At 36.6% G+C, this 15,887-nt stretch overlaps 1 protein-coding gene across 3 annotated transcripts in view; it reads left to right on the forward strand.

Annotated features, from left to right (window-relative positions):
* Ctnna2 (catenin alpha 2) overlaps positions 1–15,887 on the forward strand; it is a 1,104,669-nt gene that overhangs the window by 865,466 nt on the left and 223,316 nt on the right. The window lies entirely within an intron of this gene.

The following is a 15,887-nucleotide window of genomic DNA, read 5'->3' on the forward strand; positions in this document are numbered from 1 at the left end:
GAAAGAAAGGAAAGAAGAAAGAGAAAATGACCTCTGTCTAATGAATATTTGTGAGAATATTGTGAACAACTGGGTCCATAAATGCTTAAGGAAAACAACAGCTCTATTCTTAGAACCAGAAGACCTGACTTTGGCATTTGCTGTATTCAACCAGTGTATCCTCCCCATCCTCATATAAGCAACAAATATAATAATGCATGCCTGTGACTGTACCACACTACAAGAAAGGTCAAACGGAATAATACCTAACAAAGTTCTCTGCAAGCCATAAAAACAGAGCGTGCATAAGATTATTACTACAGGAAATAAGCAGCCAGGAATTAAATAAATCTTCCACATATGCAGAATTCTAAAGATGATTTCTTTGAATTTATTTTGTATTATCTTTAAGTAATGGTCCAAAGGGGTTTTAATTCATCCTGTTTATAAGAATAAGGCATCTTGATCATGGTCACCCCTTCCGTTGTTCTCACCTATCTTTCCCAACCGACTCATACTCTCAAATCCAAATAAATTTTTTTTTGGTCAGTCGTGGGGCTTGAACTCTGGACTTCAGTGCTGTCCCTGTACTCTTCAGCTCAAGGCAAATGCTCTACCTCTTGAGCCACAGCACCACTTCCGGCTTTCTAGTGGTTTATTGGAGATAAGAGTCTCACAGACTTTCCTGCCTGGGCTGGCTTTGAACCGTGATCCTCAGATCTTAGCCTTCTGAGTAGCTAGGATTACAGGAATGAGCCACCGGTGCCCTGCTCAAATATACCTTTTGAGAGTATGTTAACTGATTGTAGTAAAGTATATATAGAAATGTCTTTTCCACCTTTACTCATGCCTCTGCAAATTCCAACCTTTTGAAACACTGCATCTTCTAGATTTAGAAATTAGAGATAATCCAAAGAATCACAATATTGGTGGAAGGATGGAGAAATTCTGAAATGACCTTTACATAAGGAAATCTTAAGTAATGTGATATGAAGGAAATATAAAAAAAATGGGCTTCCTTTTTTTTTTTTTTTACAGTACTCCTTAAGCCTCTCCAACTCATTTAATAGAAGGAACTCCTGTTTGCCTCTAAGCTGCATCATTTATGAGATCAGTCATCCATGCATGAAGTCAAGTCATCACAGTAGCTTTGTTCGTAATTGGGAATTGAGATGGTGAAGGAGTTGTTAGCAGTGAGTTAGAGGGGATGGCTTATCTCATTTTTCTGTATATAGCTGACCAAACACTGCTTAGAACAACAAGAGCTCTTCAAATTCTAACAGAGGGAATAAATAAGTGAATGCTAATTGTGGAATAAAACAAGAGATGAAACATTTCCATCCTTTAGGGCTGCTTATTTTTCTTAAAAGATTCCTGTCTCTTTAGAACTAATTGCATTATCATTATACCATTATATTTTGTGCATTTCGTCTAATTTCTTTTGTTTGCCAAAACACTTAAATATTTTTAATGAAAGTGTGACATGTGTGGTGAGTTTTCTCTATAGATCTCTTTCTCTCCCCTTGAGATCACAAAGAAACTTTGAAATGCACAGTTGAAGGCAAATAATTAAGGGACCTTTTCAGTCTCTCAAGAAGAAAATCTATCCATTAAGAAAAATTGTAGAGATGTTTTTCATTACATAGCTTAAGATAAAACACGCAGACTTCAAAGTTTCTCATTAGTTAAAACATATTATGCCAGTTGGCTGCGACAGCCATTTTTCCTTGTCTTTTGCAGGCTGTTTCATATTCATCAAACGAATGCAAGAATTCAGACTTTGTGCAAAAACACTTTCACAACATCTATTTGAATGTAGCTCAATATACATCATGAACTCATCATATACCATCCCAAAGGCAGACAACTTTATGCCATTTTTGAGGCGGTTTATTTTTCTTTTCTAGCTGGGAGTTATATTGTAGCAATCCTCTCATTGCTCTATCCGCCCATGAATTAGGGAAATGGATATTTCTAACAGGTATGATCCATTGACTGCATTCATTTTGGTTTGCTGAAGAAAATACACTTATTTACATTGATGAATAGCCTTAATTGGGTAAAATAGACTGGTAGTGTTGAGCTAATACCTTTAAATGTCTTGTCTTAGGCAATTAATATTCCCTTGTCACACATACATTTAAACAGTTGGAGGAAAGCCTTGTGCTCCTGACTCCTGTCAGACCTAACGAACGAGTTTGTCAAGTCATTTCTTTCTGCCTTGGTTGATTGATAGCTAAATTTTGGTCTTCTAGCTTATGTAAAAAGTGTTAACTATGCCTTTCAGCTTGTAGGCAAGGGCATTTAAACCATTCTAATAGTCAATTTACAGAGGAATTACATTGCCTGTTTACTGGAGGGGTCAAAAAGTGCCCCTATTCATCAGGGACACAAATCACAAGGCCCATGAGCTAATGAAGGCAGTACTTATGAGTCCCTGCAATTGCTGGATGATCCCAAGTTCAAGGTGTCTCTTCTCATGGCTATTTATTTTTTGATGAACTTTTGCTTAGGGATTATGAAGTAGGTATATTTATGATGAAAATGGTGTGATCCTAATATTGTTAAGAATTAGAATAAAAGCTGGAATAGTATCCTAGTAAGCTGTATCCTAGTAACCTGTATCTGCACTTTCTTTTCATGTGTATGCAGGTGCTGGGTCAGGTACTAGGCCCTATGCCTGAGCTTTTTTTCCCCCTCAAAGCTAGCATTCTCCCACTGAGACACATATCCACTTCTGGACATGTCTATGTTTAAACTTACATGTTTATTCCATGCCAGATTATCACTTATTTATGACATTAAAGCAGGGCTGGGAATAACTGGCGCGTGTACCATACAAGGCTCGCAAAAATCATTTAGCACATGGATGGGACAGATATGCATGTGTATGTCTCCCAAGAGTTACCCACATTGATAAATTTGTATGATCTGCAAATGATATTATAAACATCTAAATGGTCCTTGGCAGGAAAAGGTGCCCATCCTTACATGATATTAAAGCAAATGTAAGCTTTAAGCAACATCCTGGGATGAGAAGATTTTGGTCCAAATCTTGCCTCTGCCACTTATGGTGTGAAAACAGCAGGTGCCTCAGTTTCATTACCTATGAAATAGAAAACAGTGGCAAACTGAGAGAAAAGGCTATTCTAAGTATTTGAAACAGTGGCAAAAATAAACTTGAAAATGAAGATAGTTAATAGGAGATATTAATTTTCCCTTCCCTTCTTCTTTGCCCTCATCATCTTCATGTTTCACTGTTGTAGCTATATTCCACCTTCCACACACACCCTCCACTCCACAAATTGTTCCTTCACTTCCTTGAACTATATCCAGGCATGGTGGTATCTATTTTCTGCTAGCAACTTTACGTGTACCAAGTCAAGCTGTGGCACCTGCTGGATTGAGGACATCTGAAGAGCTCCAATGATCCTAACAATCCCCTGGACCCTGAGGCAACCTTTCCTTTCCTCTTCTCATGAAAGCAATTGCCCTTGCCTGTCATGTAGGGAAAAGAGGACTTTGACACAGACCTGTGTGTGCTGGGGCAGAAAATGAAATCAACAGAAGGAGCTAAACACCTGCTACTGTCCTTCAGGCTGAGCACTGATCAATCCTTCTTTGTCCTAATCCCCGTGACTTTTCTCTTTAGTGCAACTTTTTAACTGAAGAGTTTGCTAATATAGAAAAGCAAGGAATTGCAGTTGTGATATTTTTATACATGACTGTAGCTGTGTAATGAAACACATAAAGTACATTTTCTGTGGCTTTGGATTTTGGCAATCAGCTTAGTCCACTTATCAAACATTTGTTTTCAAGATGTCTCCCACTTCCCACAAATGGTGACTTCATGACCTCAAGAACTTATTCTAAAAAGATATGTAATGAGCAATGGAAAGGATCACTGAAAGTATAGTAAAGATCACATGTTTTCACTCATATGCAAAATCTTGTTTTATTTAAATATCATGATTGTAATTGCTGGATTGTTGAATGGATGAGAGAGAGGGGTGGATTGGAAAGAGAATAATGAAGGGTGAATAATATTGGAATACATTGTATCTATGTATGAAAATGTCAGTAAGAAACTCACTGAAAGCTAAGGAACAATAGAAGAGTAAAAAGCAGGCAAGGGAAAAGATTAGAACAGAACTTAATCAGGGTACAGTGTAGGAATATCTGGAAATAAATGCCCTTGTGTAACTAATATATTCTCAAAAACAATATGCGCATTATCATCCATCTATTTTCACTGTGGTGTAGTATAACAGCACCCCTGGGGCATATAATGGCCTTTATCACTCACTTGTTGACAGCACTTACTTGGGCCCATCCTTTTCATGTGACTGGTTCCAGTTGGGCATAACTAATCTAAAATGTCATGTTAAGGATGACTGAAATGAATCAGTTCTGTTCAACATACTTGTTGCTCTTATCCTGGGACATGGAGTCTAGTCTGAGTCTTTTTTTCACATGGGGACAACAGAGAGTAAGGCCAAACAAGACCAATGGTTGATGAATGGGCCTTTACCCCTCTGCATGCAGTATGGTATCCAACACTGATGGTGTCCAACACAGATAGACACACAGCCAAAGCCAGAGGCATATAGGGATTTTATGACACTACAGAGTGACATGGAGCAGTTATAGATGGGGTCATTAATTAATCAACAAATACACTAAAACTATGAGTTTGACTTGGCGATTCTACTTCATCAGAGACACGGGTTCCTAACTTTCATTCTGACTTTGTTAGGGTTACCGATGGAAACTTTAGAGGACGTGGACTGTTAATCTGGTTAGACCAAATCAAGAGCCTGGATATAGGTGTTGCTAACGTTGGCAGTTGTACTTCAATTGCCTCAACAGAGCCTGAATTTGGTGGGGGAATGGATGGAGGAGATGGAGAGAAACCTAAGGTCTGATTAACTATTCTTTTTTTAGAGGTAATTGGTTCCATTAAGGAAAGATGCTTACGTATCCCAATTAAACTGATTTTGCTTCATGGAAGATGGTTGGTACCATCAGGATAATGACCAAGAAATTTTGTTTCTCTTGGAAAAAGAAAAGAAATCAAGCAAAAATGGTGATTATTCTCTAAATGCTCTTCCTCTGGCTTCATAAGTGTGCCCCACCTCCAGCCTAAACAATGAGTAGGGTGTTCATTACCAAGGGACTGTTTGCATTGATGGCACCTTAACATATTAAAATGGCTCTGGGTGGATTACTGCACTGGCTGATTATCTTAATTGACCTTCAGACTAGCTAAGTTTTGCTTGACTTAATGAGGCTCAATTCTTGTCAAGTCCCCTAGGCTAGATGGATTCTGGCCCAGTCATTTTGTTGCTTTGATTTTTTTCATTTTTAATAATAATTCTACAGAAAGCTTAAGGAAATATGGTAAAATATGTCACTTACTTCTGAAGAGTCTGGAAAAGTGATATTTATGGGAAGATATGAGGCTTGAGATTTTTTTAGACTATTAGAAATCATCCTTTCCCCTTAATATGATTTTGTGTTATACCACATTGAAAAACTTAATGCTAGTTTTCTTCAGAGGAGTTTTCAAAGCATCAAGGTGACAAGACAGAAGTTAACTGGTCAGAGTTTTGTTAAATGTCAATAGCTAAGCCCAGGATCAGGTGTTCACTTTTATTTCTGAAAATCAGGATTGTACTGGGTATCTCAAATATCTCCTTGGACAATTCTGCCTAAAGATGGAGATGCAGAAACTTCCATTGCAGGAAAGATTCAGCAAAGGAGAGCTTTCATTCTGCAGGAGAAATAGGGTTGATTAAAGCTGCCTGGACGACTATGCTGAGAAGGATTATGAACTAGTGTCTGAGCTCAGCATAAAAGAATGTTGTAATTGATTAATCATGTCTGGTGTGGCATTGAAAATAAAGAGTTGTAGCATACTTGCCCTTACTGTCCAAATTCATAGTTTCAGATTTTATTTTCTTATTAACTCCTCACCATTTTGTTATTATTTATAAACATGTCTCTAATAGTTTCATTCTTTCTTTTCTTTTTTTTTTATGGTAAAGGTGATGTACAGAGAGGGGTTACAGTTACAAAAGCAAGGTAATGAATATTGTTCTTTTTGGACAGTGTTACCCCCTAATTTTCTCCTGCTTACCTTCCCTGCCCTGCAACTCTCCATCTCAAGCTGTAAAGTTCATTTCCAACATAATGTCTTGTGATTTTCACTGTTGCATTGGTTCACACTTTGTCCTTTGTCTCATAATTTCTGTGATTTTCCCTAATTTTATATACAATACAAAGGGTAATGAAATAAAAAAAACAGTGCCAACAGGGAGAAAACAAAAGAGGAGAAAACAAAAGAAAAAATAAATAATTGCATATAGTGCATTAAGGAAAAAAAACAACAAAAAGCCCCATCTCTTGTGTCTGTATCTTGTAGTTCATTTCAATAAGCATCATTGATAAGGTCATATGTACATAGCTATTGAGGTATTGTGATCCTCTGCCAGAACTATCCTAGACATATACAAATTATTACAAATGAGGGAAACCAAGAGTCCTGTGGACCTTTGGGTCTATATTATTTCATGTAATATTATTTTTTCCACATCTTTCCATTTCCTTATCAATGAGGAAATGTCATTCTTTCTGATGAAAGCATAGAATTCCATTGTGTATATATACCACATTTTCTTGGTTCATTCATCCATTAAGGGGCATCTGGGTTGATTCCATATCTTAGCTATGGTAAACAATGCAGCAATTAACATGGTTGTGCTAGTACCTTTAATGTGGCCTTGTTTGTGGTCATTTGAGTAAATGCCCAAGAGTGGAATTGCTAGGTCACAGGGAAGTATTATATTTAGCTTTTTGAGGAACTCCATACTGTTTTCCAGAGTGGTTGAACATGTTTACATTCCTACTAACAGCGTAGTAGCATTCCTTTTTGGCTACACCCAACATTTGTTATGTTTTCTTGATAATGGCCATTCTAACTGGTACAAGGTGGAATCTCAATATAGTTTTAATTTGCATTTCTTTTATGGCCAGAGATGTTGAACATTTCTTCATGCTTCTTAATTTCCTTTTTTTTTTTTTTTTTTGAGCCGGGTCATGGGGTCTGAACTCTGGGCCTGGGCGCTGTCCCTCAGCTCTTCAGCTCAAGGCTAGCACTCTACTACTTGAGCCACAGCGCCACTTCTGGCTTTTTTCTTTTTGCTTATGTGGTGCTGAGGAATTGAACTCAGGGCCTCAGACATGCAAGGCAAATGCTCTACTACTGAGCCACCTTCCCAGCCCCTTAATTTCCTCTTATTCAGAAAAATCTCTCTTTAAGTGGTTGTTTCTTTGAGGATTTGTTTTTGTTGGGTTTAATGTTTTTGAGTTCTTATATTTTAGATATGAGGCCCTTGTCTGTTGTATAGCTAATTGAAGAGCATCTCCCAACCTGTGGGCTTTCTATTTATCTTGCTAGCTATATCCTTTGCCATGTAGAAGCTCTGCATTTTAATGCAATCTCATTTATCCAACCTTTCTTTGATAAGTTGTTGTATTTCTGGGTCTTTATTGAGAAAGGTTCGACCTATGCTAAGGAACACTAATGTTTCACTTATTCTTTCCTGTAATATTTTCAAGGTATCTGATTTTACAATGAGGTCTCTGATCCATTTGGAGTTGATTCTAGTGCAGAGTAATATATAAGGATCCAACTTCAATTTTAGACATGTGTATAGTCAGTTCTACCAGCACCATTTGTTGAAGCTGTCTTTCTTTCATCCTGTTATTTTGGCTCCTTTAACAAAGATTTGGTGTCCATAGGTCTCTGAGCTACATTTCTGGGTCTTCACTTCTATTTCTTGGTCCTTAAGTCTGTTCGTGTGCCAGTACCAAGCTGTTTTTAAAACTATGGCTTTATAAAACAGTTTGGAGTTTGTTATTGTTATTCTGCTAGCACTGTTCTTCCTTCTACAGATTGTTTTTTGTATTTGGAGTTGTGTATTATTCCATATGAATTTTTGGATTGCTTCTTCTATTTCATTAAAGACTATTGTTGGAGTATTGATGGGTATTGCATTGAATTTGTAGATAGATTCTGGCAGTGTTGCTATTTTCATGTTAATCCTCCCAATCCAGGAGTAGATAGATTCTGGCAGTGTTGCTATTTTCATGATGTTAATCCTCCCAATCCAGGAGTATGGGAGGTTTTTCTACTTCTTTAAATCTGCTTTAATTTCCTTTTTCAGGTTTTTAAAGTTTTAATTATGGAGGTACTTCACATCTTTTGTTAAGTTAACTCCTATTTGGTTTTTATGAAGGCTATTACAAAGGGATTTGCTTTCCTGATTTCAGCCTTGTTCTCATTGTTAGCATATAGAAAAGTTATCGAGGCATACAGAAAAGCTATTGATCATTCTTTCCACTCATGCTTGATCTTACAAATTATTATGCTAATTTATGCTAGTTTTATTTTTATTTATTTATTCATTTATTTGATATGTGATCTTGCTAGGTTGGACTCAAACTCCTGCTTCAGGCTCTTGAGCATCTGGAATTATAGGTGACATTACTATGCCTGGCTACATAGATTCTTTTTGATGATTTTATTCTTCTAGAGTCAGTATTTGAATACATTTTGTGAGTCTGAGGAGATTCCTGATTTTGTGAGTCTTCCAATAAGAAGCTAAGATGGACTTGCCTTCACAAAATACTTTTCTCTCAATCCCTCCCTCTATACTTCCTCCCAAAACCTCCCTTTTGCAACTTGGTGTAAACACAGGCTCAGAGTCTGTGCCTGTATTTCTTCCAGGTAATAATTAAGTACACCTGCCTAAAACTTTGAATCCAAAGTCATTTGCTCAAAGGCACAGGGTATTCTATGGTTTTCAAACTCTGCCTATTCTTTGAACTAACTAGACAGCTTTTTGGCTTCAATTAGTTAGAATTAGTTGCTATTCTTTTACACTATGAACTTGACTGACACAGTCTTTTTTAGGGAAGTGCTCCTAAAACTGTATTGTGTGGAGAAATCATCTAGCTATCTTATCAAGTGTAGATAAAATGCTAGACAATGCAAATGTGCAGCAAACAACTTTTGCCTCCCATGTAACTATGATTACAAATTTTTAACTACCATACCTAGCTTGTTCTTTGGGATAGGGTCACTACCTTTTTGCCTGGTTTATCCTCAAATCATGATCCTTATATCTCAACTTCCAGCATAGCTGAGAGTAAAGGTGTGTACCATCATATGAGGCCTGGGTATACATTTTCTAATATCCTTCCAGAAAGTGGCAGTGATGATGACCTGTGAACCTCACTTTGCATAGAAAAGAGCTAGCAATGAAAAGGCAGGCTGAAATCTGTCATAGTTGGTAGGAAAAAGAAAAAGAAAAGTGTAGTGGAGATGGGAGGGAAGGAATGGTAGGGGAAAAACAAAGGAGGCAACAATGCTCATTTGAAAATGTACTCATTACCTTGCTCATGCAATTGTAACCCCTCTGTCCAGTATTTTCACAATAAAAAACTTATTTTAAGAAAAGAAAAAGAAAATATTTCAGAGTGGCTTGGTTAAATTAGGGCAAGTCAAACACTGCAGGTAATAGGCTCCAACATGTCAAAGGCTCTAGCAGAATGGAATGTTATTTCTCAATTAGATAGCAATACTGGGCCATTAACAGAACATTAGTGTTTATCCATGCTCAGGGTGAAGGGAAAGGGATCCAAGGTCATCCCAAAGGCCACCTGTATTCCACCTAAGAAGAAATGGAAAAGAACCAAAGGAGTGATGATAAGAAAAATGTATTTTTTTCTTCTTAATTTTTATTACAAGGCCTAAAATTCAAAACAAGAATAGTTTGTTGAATTATTATTATGCATACACTTATAACCACAACACATAGAAATAGAATTTTGTCTGCCTCCCTAGCATCCTCTCCACATGCTCCTTTCCTCTCTCCAAAAGCAAATAACATCCTGGATTTTAAATAACTACTTCCTTATGTTTCTTTATGGTTTTACTGTCCAAATGCATAGCGTATCTTTAGGTGATATAGTTTAATTTTTCTTGTATTATAGGATATAGCTTTTAGTCTTTCAATCTCCTGTATTTCTTCCTATCATAATTCCTTTCTATAACTAAAAATCTCTCCCCCAAGGGGGAGTGGGAGGGTAGGGACCTTGTGTTTGTTGAGGTGGCATTATATTATAGTTTGGCCTTTAACCTTAGGTTTTTTTGTTTGTTTACTTGTTTGTTTGTTTGTTTTGTTGGTTGTGGGGTTTGAACTTTGGGCCTGGGTGCTGTCCCTGAGCAATTCAGCTCAAGGTTAGCACTCCACCACTTGAACCACAGCGCCACTTCCAATTTTCTGGTGGTTAATTGGAGATAAGAGTCTCACAGACTTTCCTGCCATGGCTGGCTTCCAACTGCATCCTCAAATCTCAGCCTCCTGAGTAGCTAGGATTACAGGCGTGAGCTACCAGTGCCCGGCCTTAGTTGTTTTTTAAGATAAGGTCTCACTGCCCCTTCACATGCATGCAGCTGAACTGGAATATACCTATGGTTACCATGTTCAATTTGCTTTCTGGGGAGCTGAAGTTTTATGGACTTTTCTGCTTGTGTTACTTTGACACCATTATCCTGCCAATGTCAGTCTACCTTGTAACTTTGGATGACAGATGTGTACCACTGTACCCAGTTATGGGTTAAGAAGTCTCATGAAGTTTTCTGCCCAGGCTGGCCTCAAATAATTATCCTTCAGTTCTCAGCCCCCTCACTATTATTGCTATCATTGTAAGTGTAAACTACTGTATCTATATTTTGGAGGACATCAGGCTCTCAGTTTTTCAGGGTTTGAATTTTGCTAATTGGATGTGTACTGTGCAGTTATTGTGTTGTAGGTGTTTTCCCTCAATCACCAGGGTCATCTAGGGCTTCTACCAGTTTCAATTATGATTCCTTTTGACCACACTGTGGTTGACATTATGCTTTTTTTATCAGAATGTACATAGTGCCTACGTGTCTCAATGTTTCCTAGTGTTTTCAACTACTGATGTTTATTGTCCAGACTTATTATTTCACTAAGCATTGCAGAATGGTGGTATTCTAATTTTATCTCTCTTTTTAAAATTCACCTATAAAGTGGAATATGTTTAAACAGACCCTTTTCTTATTTAGAATAGCTAGTATTACAAGCTTGAGACACTGGCAGCTGGCCTTTATGCTTCCTTTCTTCCCTACCAACATTCCTGATTAGCAAGGACATTGGATTTGATTAGTTAAAGTCTTATAATGAATTGTTCATATTATTGTACCTTTAAGTAAAATGCATAAGATAACTATATTCACATTACCATTGCAATTGAAGTTATACAAAACACAATATTGCTATATGTGCTAGTCTCTTTCTCCTCCCATTTTAAAGTACTATGGTATATCTTTATCATCAGGGAATAGAAACATTTATTCTGTGCTCTTTTGCATTTATCCATCATTTATTTTTAAATATTCAGATAAGGATATGCCAAATATTTACTGTTATTGTTGTGTTGATGTTTTTCTAGTTACTTTGGTTCTTAAACCAATTGCTAGTAGAAAAGCTCATATGAGCAATATTCTCTTAAGTAGTTGTATAGAGGAGTTGCCGTTTAACAGAAGTGTATCAATATAATTTTAATCTTGATCCATGCATCTCAATCACCCCTTTCAACATATCAAATATTCCTCTAAACCCAACCTCTTCCCTCACTTTCCTTAATTTTGTAGGATAGACATTGAATTCTTTTTTTTTTTTTAATTGTGAAAATACTGTACAGAGGGGTTACAATTACATGGGCAAGATAATGAGTACATTTCTTCTCAAGCATTGTAGCCTTCTCCTTTGTTTCCCCTTCCCATCCCTTCCCATTCTCCCCCCGCCCCCCCCAATCCTCCCCGCCACCCTTCCCCCCCACCACCAAAGTTGTGAAATTCGTTTTCGACATAACGATTTGTACATCTCATTTTGTGACATTGAATTCTTTTTTTTTTATTGTGAACATACTGTACAGAGGGGTTACAATTACATTGGCAAGATAATGAGTACATTTCCTATCAAGCATTGTAGCCTCCTCCTTTGTTTACCCTTCACATCCCTTCCCAGCCTCCTCCCCCGCCCCCCACCCAATCCTCCCCGCCACCCTCGCCCACCTCCCCACCAAAGTTGTGAAATTTGTTTTCAACATAACGACTTGTACATCTCATTTTGTGACATTGAATTCTTGACTCCCTCTTCTTCTGTTTATTTGTCTACTCCTCATCCCTTGACCCCACCCCACTCTTTTCAAAGTACTGGTTCCTGGTGATTAATTTTTGAACTTTTACTTTGCATTTTTTAAAGAAAGTACTCTATTTGAGTTTTTTCTTGAATCTTCCATATTTCAGTAAAAGTATTTGTATACACTTGAATACCACCTACCCTATTCACTTATAAGTATATAGGGTAATTCTAACCCTCACTTATGAGAGAAAACACAGCCTTTGTCTCTCTGGACCTGACTTATTTCTCTTAACATAATTTTTTACAGGTCTTTGCTTCTTTGATATTATTTGGATTTTTGCTGTGTGTGTTTGTGTGCTTCATGTCCTTGAAAGTTAGTTTGATTGGTTTTAAACTTCTTAGCTTTCATTTTCTTTCATAAATATCCTAGTATAGTACTTTTTTGGCTTTTGTCATAAAGCTTTGAGATTAAAGTCTTGCTGATCTTATTTCCTTTCTTTTTAAATCACATGCTTAAGTTAACAATTTATTTTAGAATCCAATAGTTTTCCTAGTGTATATGGTGGTTGGTAGTTATGGACTATTTTTCTTAGAAACATATATTCTTTCAGAATTGTCTTTTACCTTTATTTAAAATTTTTGTTTAGTTGGCAAATACACACACATATGTACAGTAAAATGTGATATTTTTGCATACATAAACATGGAAAAAAGGTTACATTAGGTTAACATATCTATCACCTGAAGTTTTTTGTGGTGAGAACATTTAAAATGGCTTTTAGCGATATGTTTTGTTTTGTTTTGTTTTTGGTGGTACCAGGGTTTGAACTCAGTGCCTAGCATTCAGTTAGCTTGCTTATGCAACTGGAACTCCATCACTTTGAACGATGGTCCACCAGATCTCAGCCTCTGAGCAGCTAGGATTACAGGCTTGAATCACTGGAAATTTGAAATATATAATACATTATTAGAATGTCATGATTATATATATATATATGTACTGATGAAAGTTTATTAATTATAACTTTTAGTATTCATTCTGTTTGATTAATTCTTTTCTTAGAAAGTTGAATTTTCTTTTCTTATGTTCAAGACTTGTCAACCTTGCTTAAATTGTTTATTAACTTCTCCATCCCCCATCTTTTGAATTAAACAAAAATAATCTCACAACACATTTACTATTATAGAATTTGTTCATTTTTATCTAGTACTTTTCAAGTGATTATTTTTTATTTATAATTACCTATTAAGTTTTAGGACCCGATTCTTAGTTGTTTCTTATTATAAATTACATTGTCTTTAATATTTCAGATCAATGCTTTAAAGTCTTTTAGTTAATTTGAAATTGGAGGTTACAGTTTCATTCTATCTTATAGGTATATCTTTCTATGCTTTAAGCTTCTATAGGGACACTGCTATATACCTATTCTCATTTTTCTTATAACTTTGTACTAGACTTGCTTACATTTTCAGACAAAATCTTCATGCAAGTTTAGAAAGTAGTATCATGCCTTCTTTTGGTCTAGCTTTACAGAGCTCTCCATTGTTATTTTTGTGTGAATATTAAGAAATATGGTGGTTTTGTTGGTGACATAGTTTGACTCATCCTATCCCTCTCCCCAAATTTGTCAGACATTCTCCATTGTTCTCTGTCATCTCTGTCAAGTTCCTATTTGATTAATCTCCCAGAAGTTCCTTTTCTATGTGAAGCTACTCCCTGGAACTGAGCCACGGCTTTAATTGCCATGGTTAACTTTAATTGCTCACTGCACAGTTTCCTTCAGGCCCTCTTACCATAGGTTCTACCCCTTGCCATCTTTAGTTTGCAGGGAAGTTATTAAACTTGTCTAAATGCTAACTCTTCTTTTGAAATGCCAGTTTAAGAAAGCTCTGCACATCATAGTGTTGTTGTAAGAGTCAAATTATATAAATTGGTACGGACTGAATCCAGGTGAAGTGGCTCAAGCCAATAATCTTAACTACTTGAGAGATGGAGATGGAAGGATTGCAGCCCCTGGCAATGGTTCTGTGAGGTGGCAAATATCTGTTGACTCAACCATAGGAAAGTACAGCAATGCCTGGGCCTGCCTGTGAGCTTCTGTCTATCTAGTGAATTTCAGAAGTACAAATAGGAGCATCACGGTCCCGACCAGCCTGGGAATAAATTGAAACCTTATCTTGAAAATAACCAAGGGAAATCCATCCATTTTCATGCAAATGACAGAATCTCATTTTTCCTGATGGTTGAATAATATATACATATATTTATTTGATCTCAGATTTTCTTGATCTATTATCCATTGTGAAGCATCTGGGCTGTTTGCATAACTTAGCTATTGTGACTACTGATGCAAAGAACACGGGCATGCAAGTGACTCTATTGTATCCACTCTTGCAATCTTTTGGATAAATGCCCAGAAGTGGTAAACACACTGAGGGACATATGCATATATCCATGAGCAACTTAACTAAAGTATAATACATGCAGGAGTGAAACTCCATGGTGTAAACCCTTTGAAAAATTAGCAGAAAATTTAGTAAAATGAATATCAGGAAGATGAAACATATTTTAAATGAATGGGGAAGGGAATGGTGAATGAATACAGTGATAATACTAAATGTACATATGGCAACTTGAGGTGTGTGGTAGAAGAGAGGGGTAGGTGGAAACAGGAGGAAGAATGATTCTGATTAGTAAGTATTATACACATAAATGGATATATTAGCTGGGTGCCGGTGGCTCATGCCTGTAATCCTAGCTACTGAGGAGGTTGAGATCTGAGGATCGTGGTTCAAAGCCAGCCTGGGCAGGAAAGGCTGTGAGACTCTTACCTCCAATAAACCACTCAGAGAATGAGAAGTGGTTCTGTGGCTCAAGTGGTAGAGCACTAGCCTTGAGCTGAAGAGCTGAGGGACAGCACCCAGGACCAGAGTTCAAGCCCCACTACTGACAAAAATAAAAATAAAAAAGGACATATTATATTGTAACCCCTTTGTACACCACTTGTAGACTTAGCTAAATACAAAAAGAAGAAGGAAAAAAGAAAATAACCAACATCAAAAGAGCTGCAGAGTGATTTAAGTGGTAGACTGCTGCAAGAACAAGGCCCTGAGTTCAAACTCAGTGCTTCCCCTTCCCAAATGATTTTAGCTGAATGTTTTGTGCATAATACATCCACTTAAATTATGAGCTTATCAACAACCAACATTATTCCCAGGCATTAGTTTAAGACATTATTTTGCTAAATAAGTAAACAATATTAACTTTACAAGGCCTCTATTATATTTTACATGATTAAATGTCAAACCCAATACAGAGTAAAACCAGACTAATTTATATATACACATATTCATTTTTTGCTAATTAGTGTAAAAGGTAGTGAAATTTGTTCACAATTCTTTCTTCTGACCAGTAACAAATGTATGTATATTATACCTTGACAAATTTTCATCTGTATACTCCTGCAAAATGGATTATTTATCATCTTATCTTGTGTATATTTTCATTTGTATTCTGTTTATATTCAGACAGTATGCATAAGCTGCGATATTCCAGGGATTGCTTTGCTTTGTTTTAATGCAGCTGCCCTGCATCTTATATTTTTTAATATGGTGGGAATGATGTGTAATTTTCATTGTTAGGAGATTTGGATTTGTTTATTCTTACTT

The sequence above is a fragment of the Dipodomys merriami genome, unplaced genomic scaffold (genome assembly GCF_024711535.1).
Source record: "Dipodomys merriami isolate MVZ:Mamm:240054 unplaced genomic scaffold, mDipMer1.0.p SCAF_37, whole genome shotgun sequence".
In the NCBI taxonomy this organism is placed as follows: domain Eukaryota; kingdom Metazoa; phylum Chordata; class Mammalia; order Rodentia; family Heteromyidae; genus Dipodomys; species Dipodomys merriami.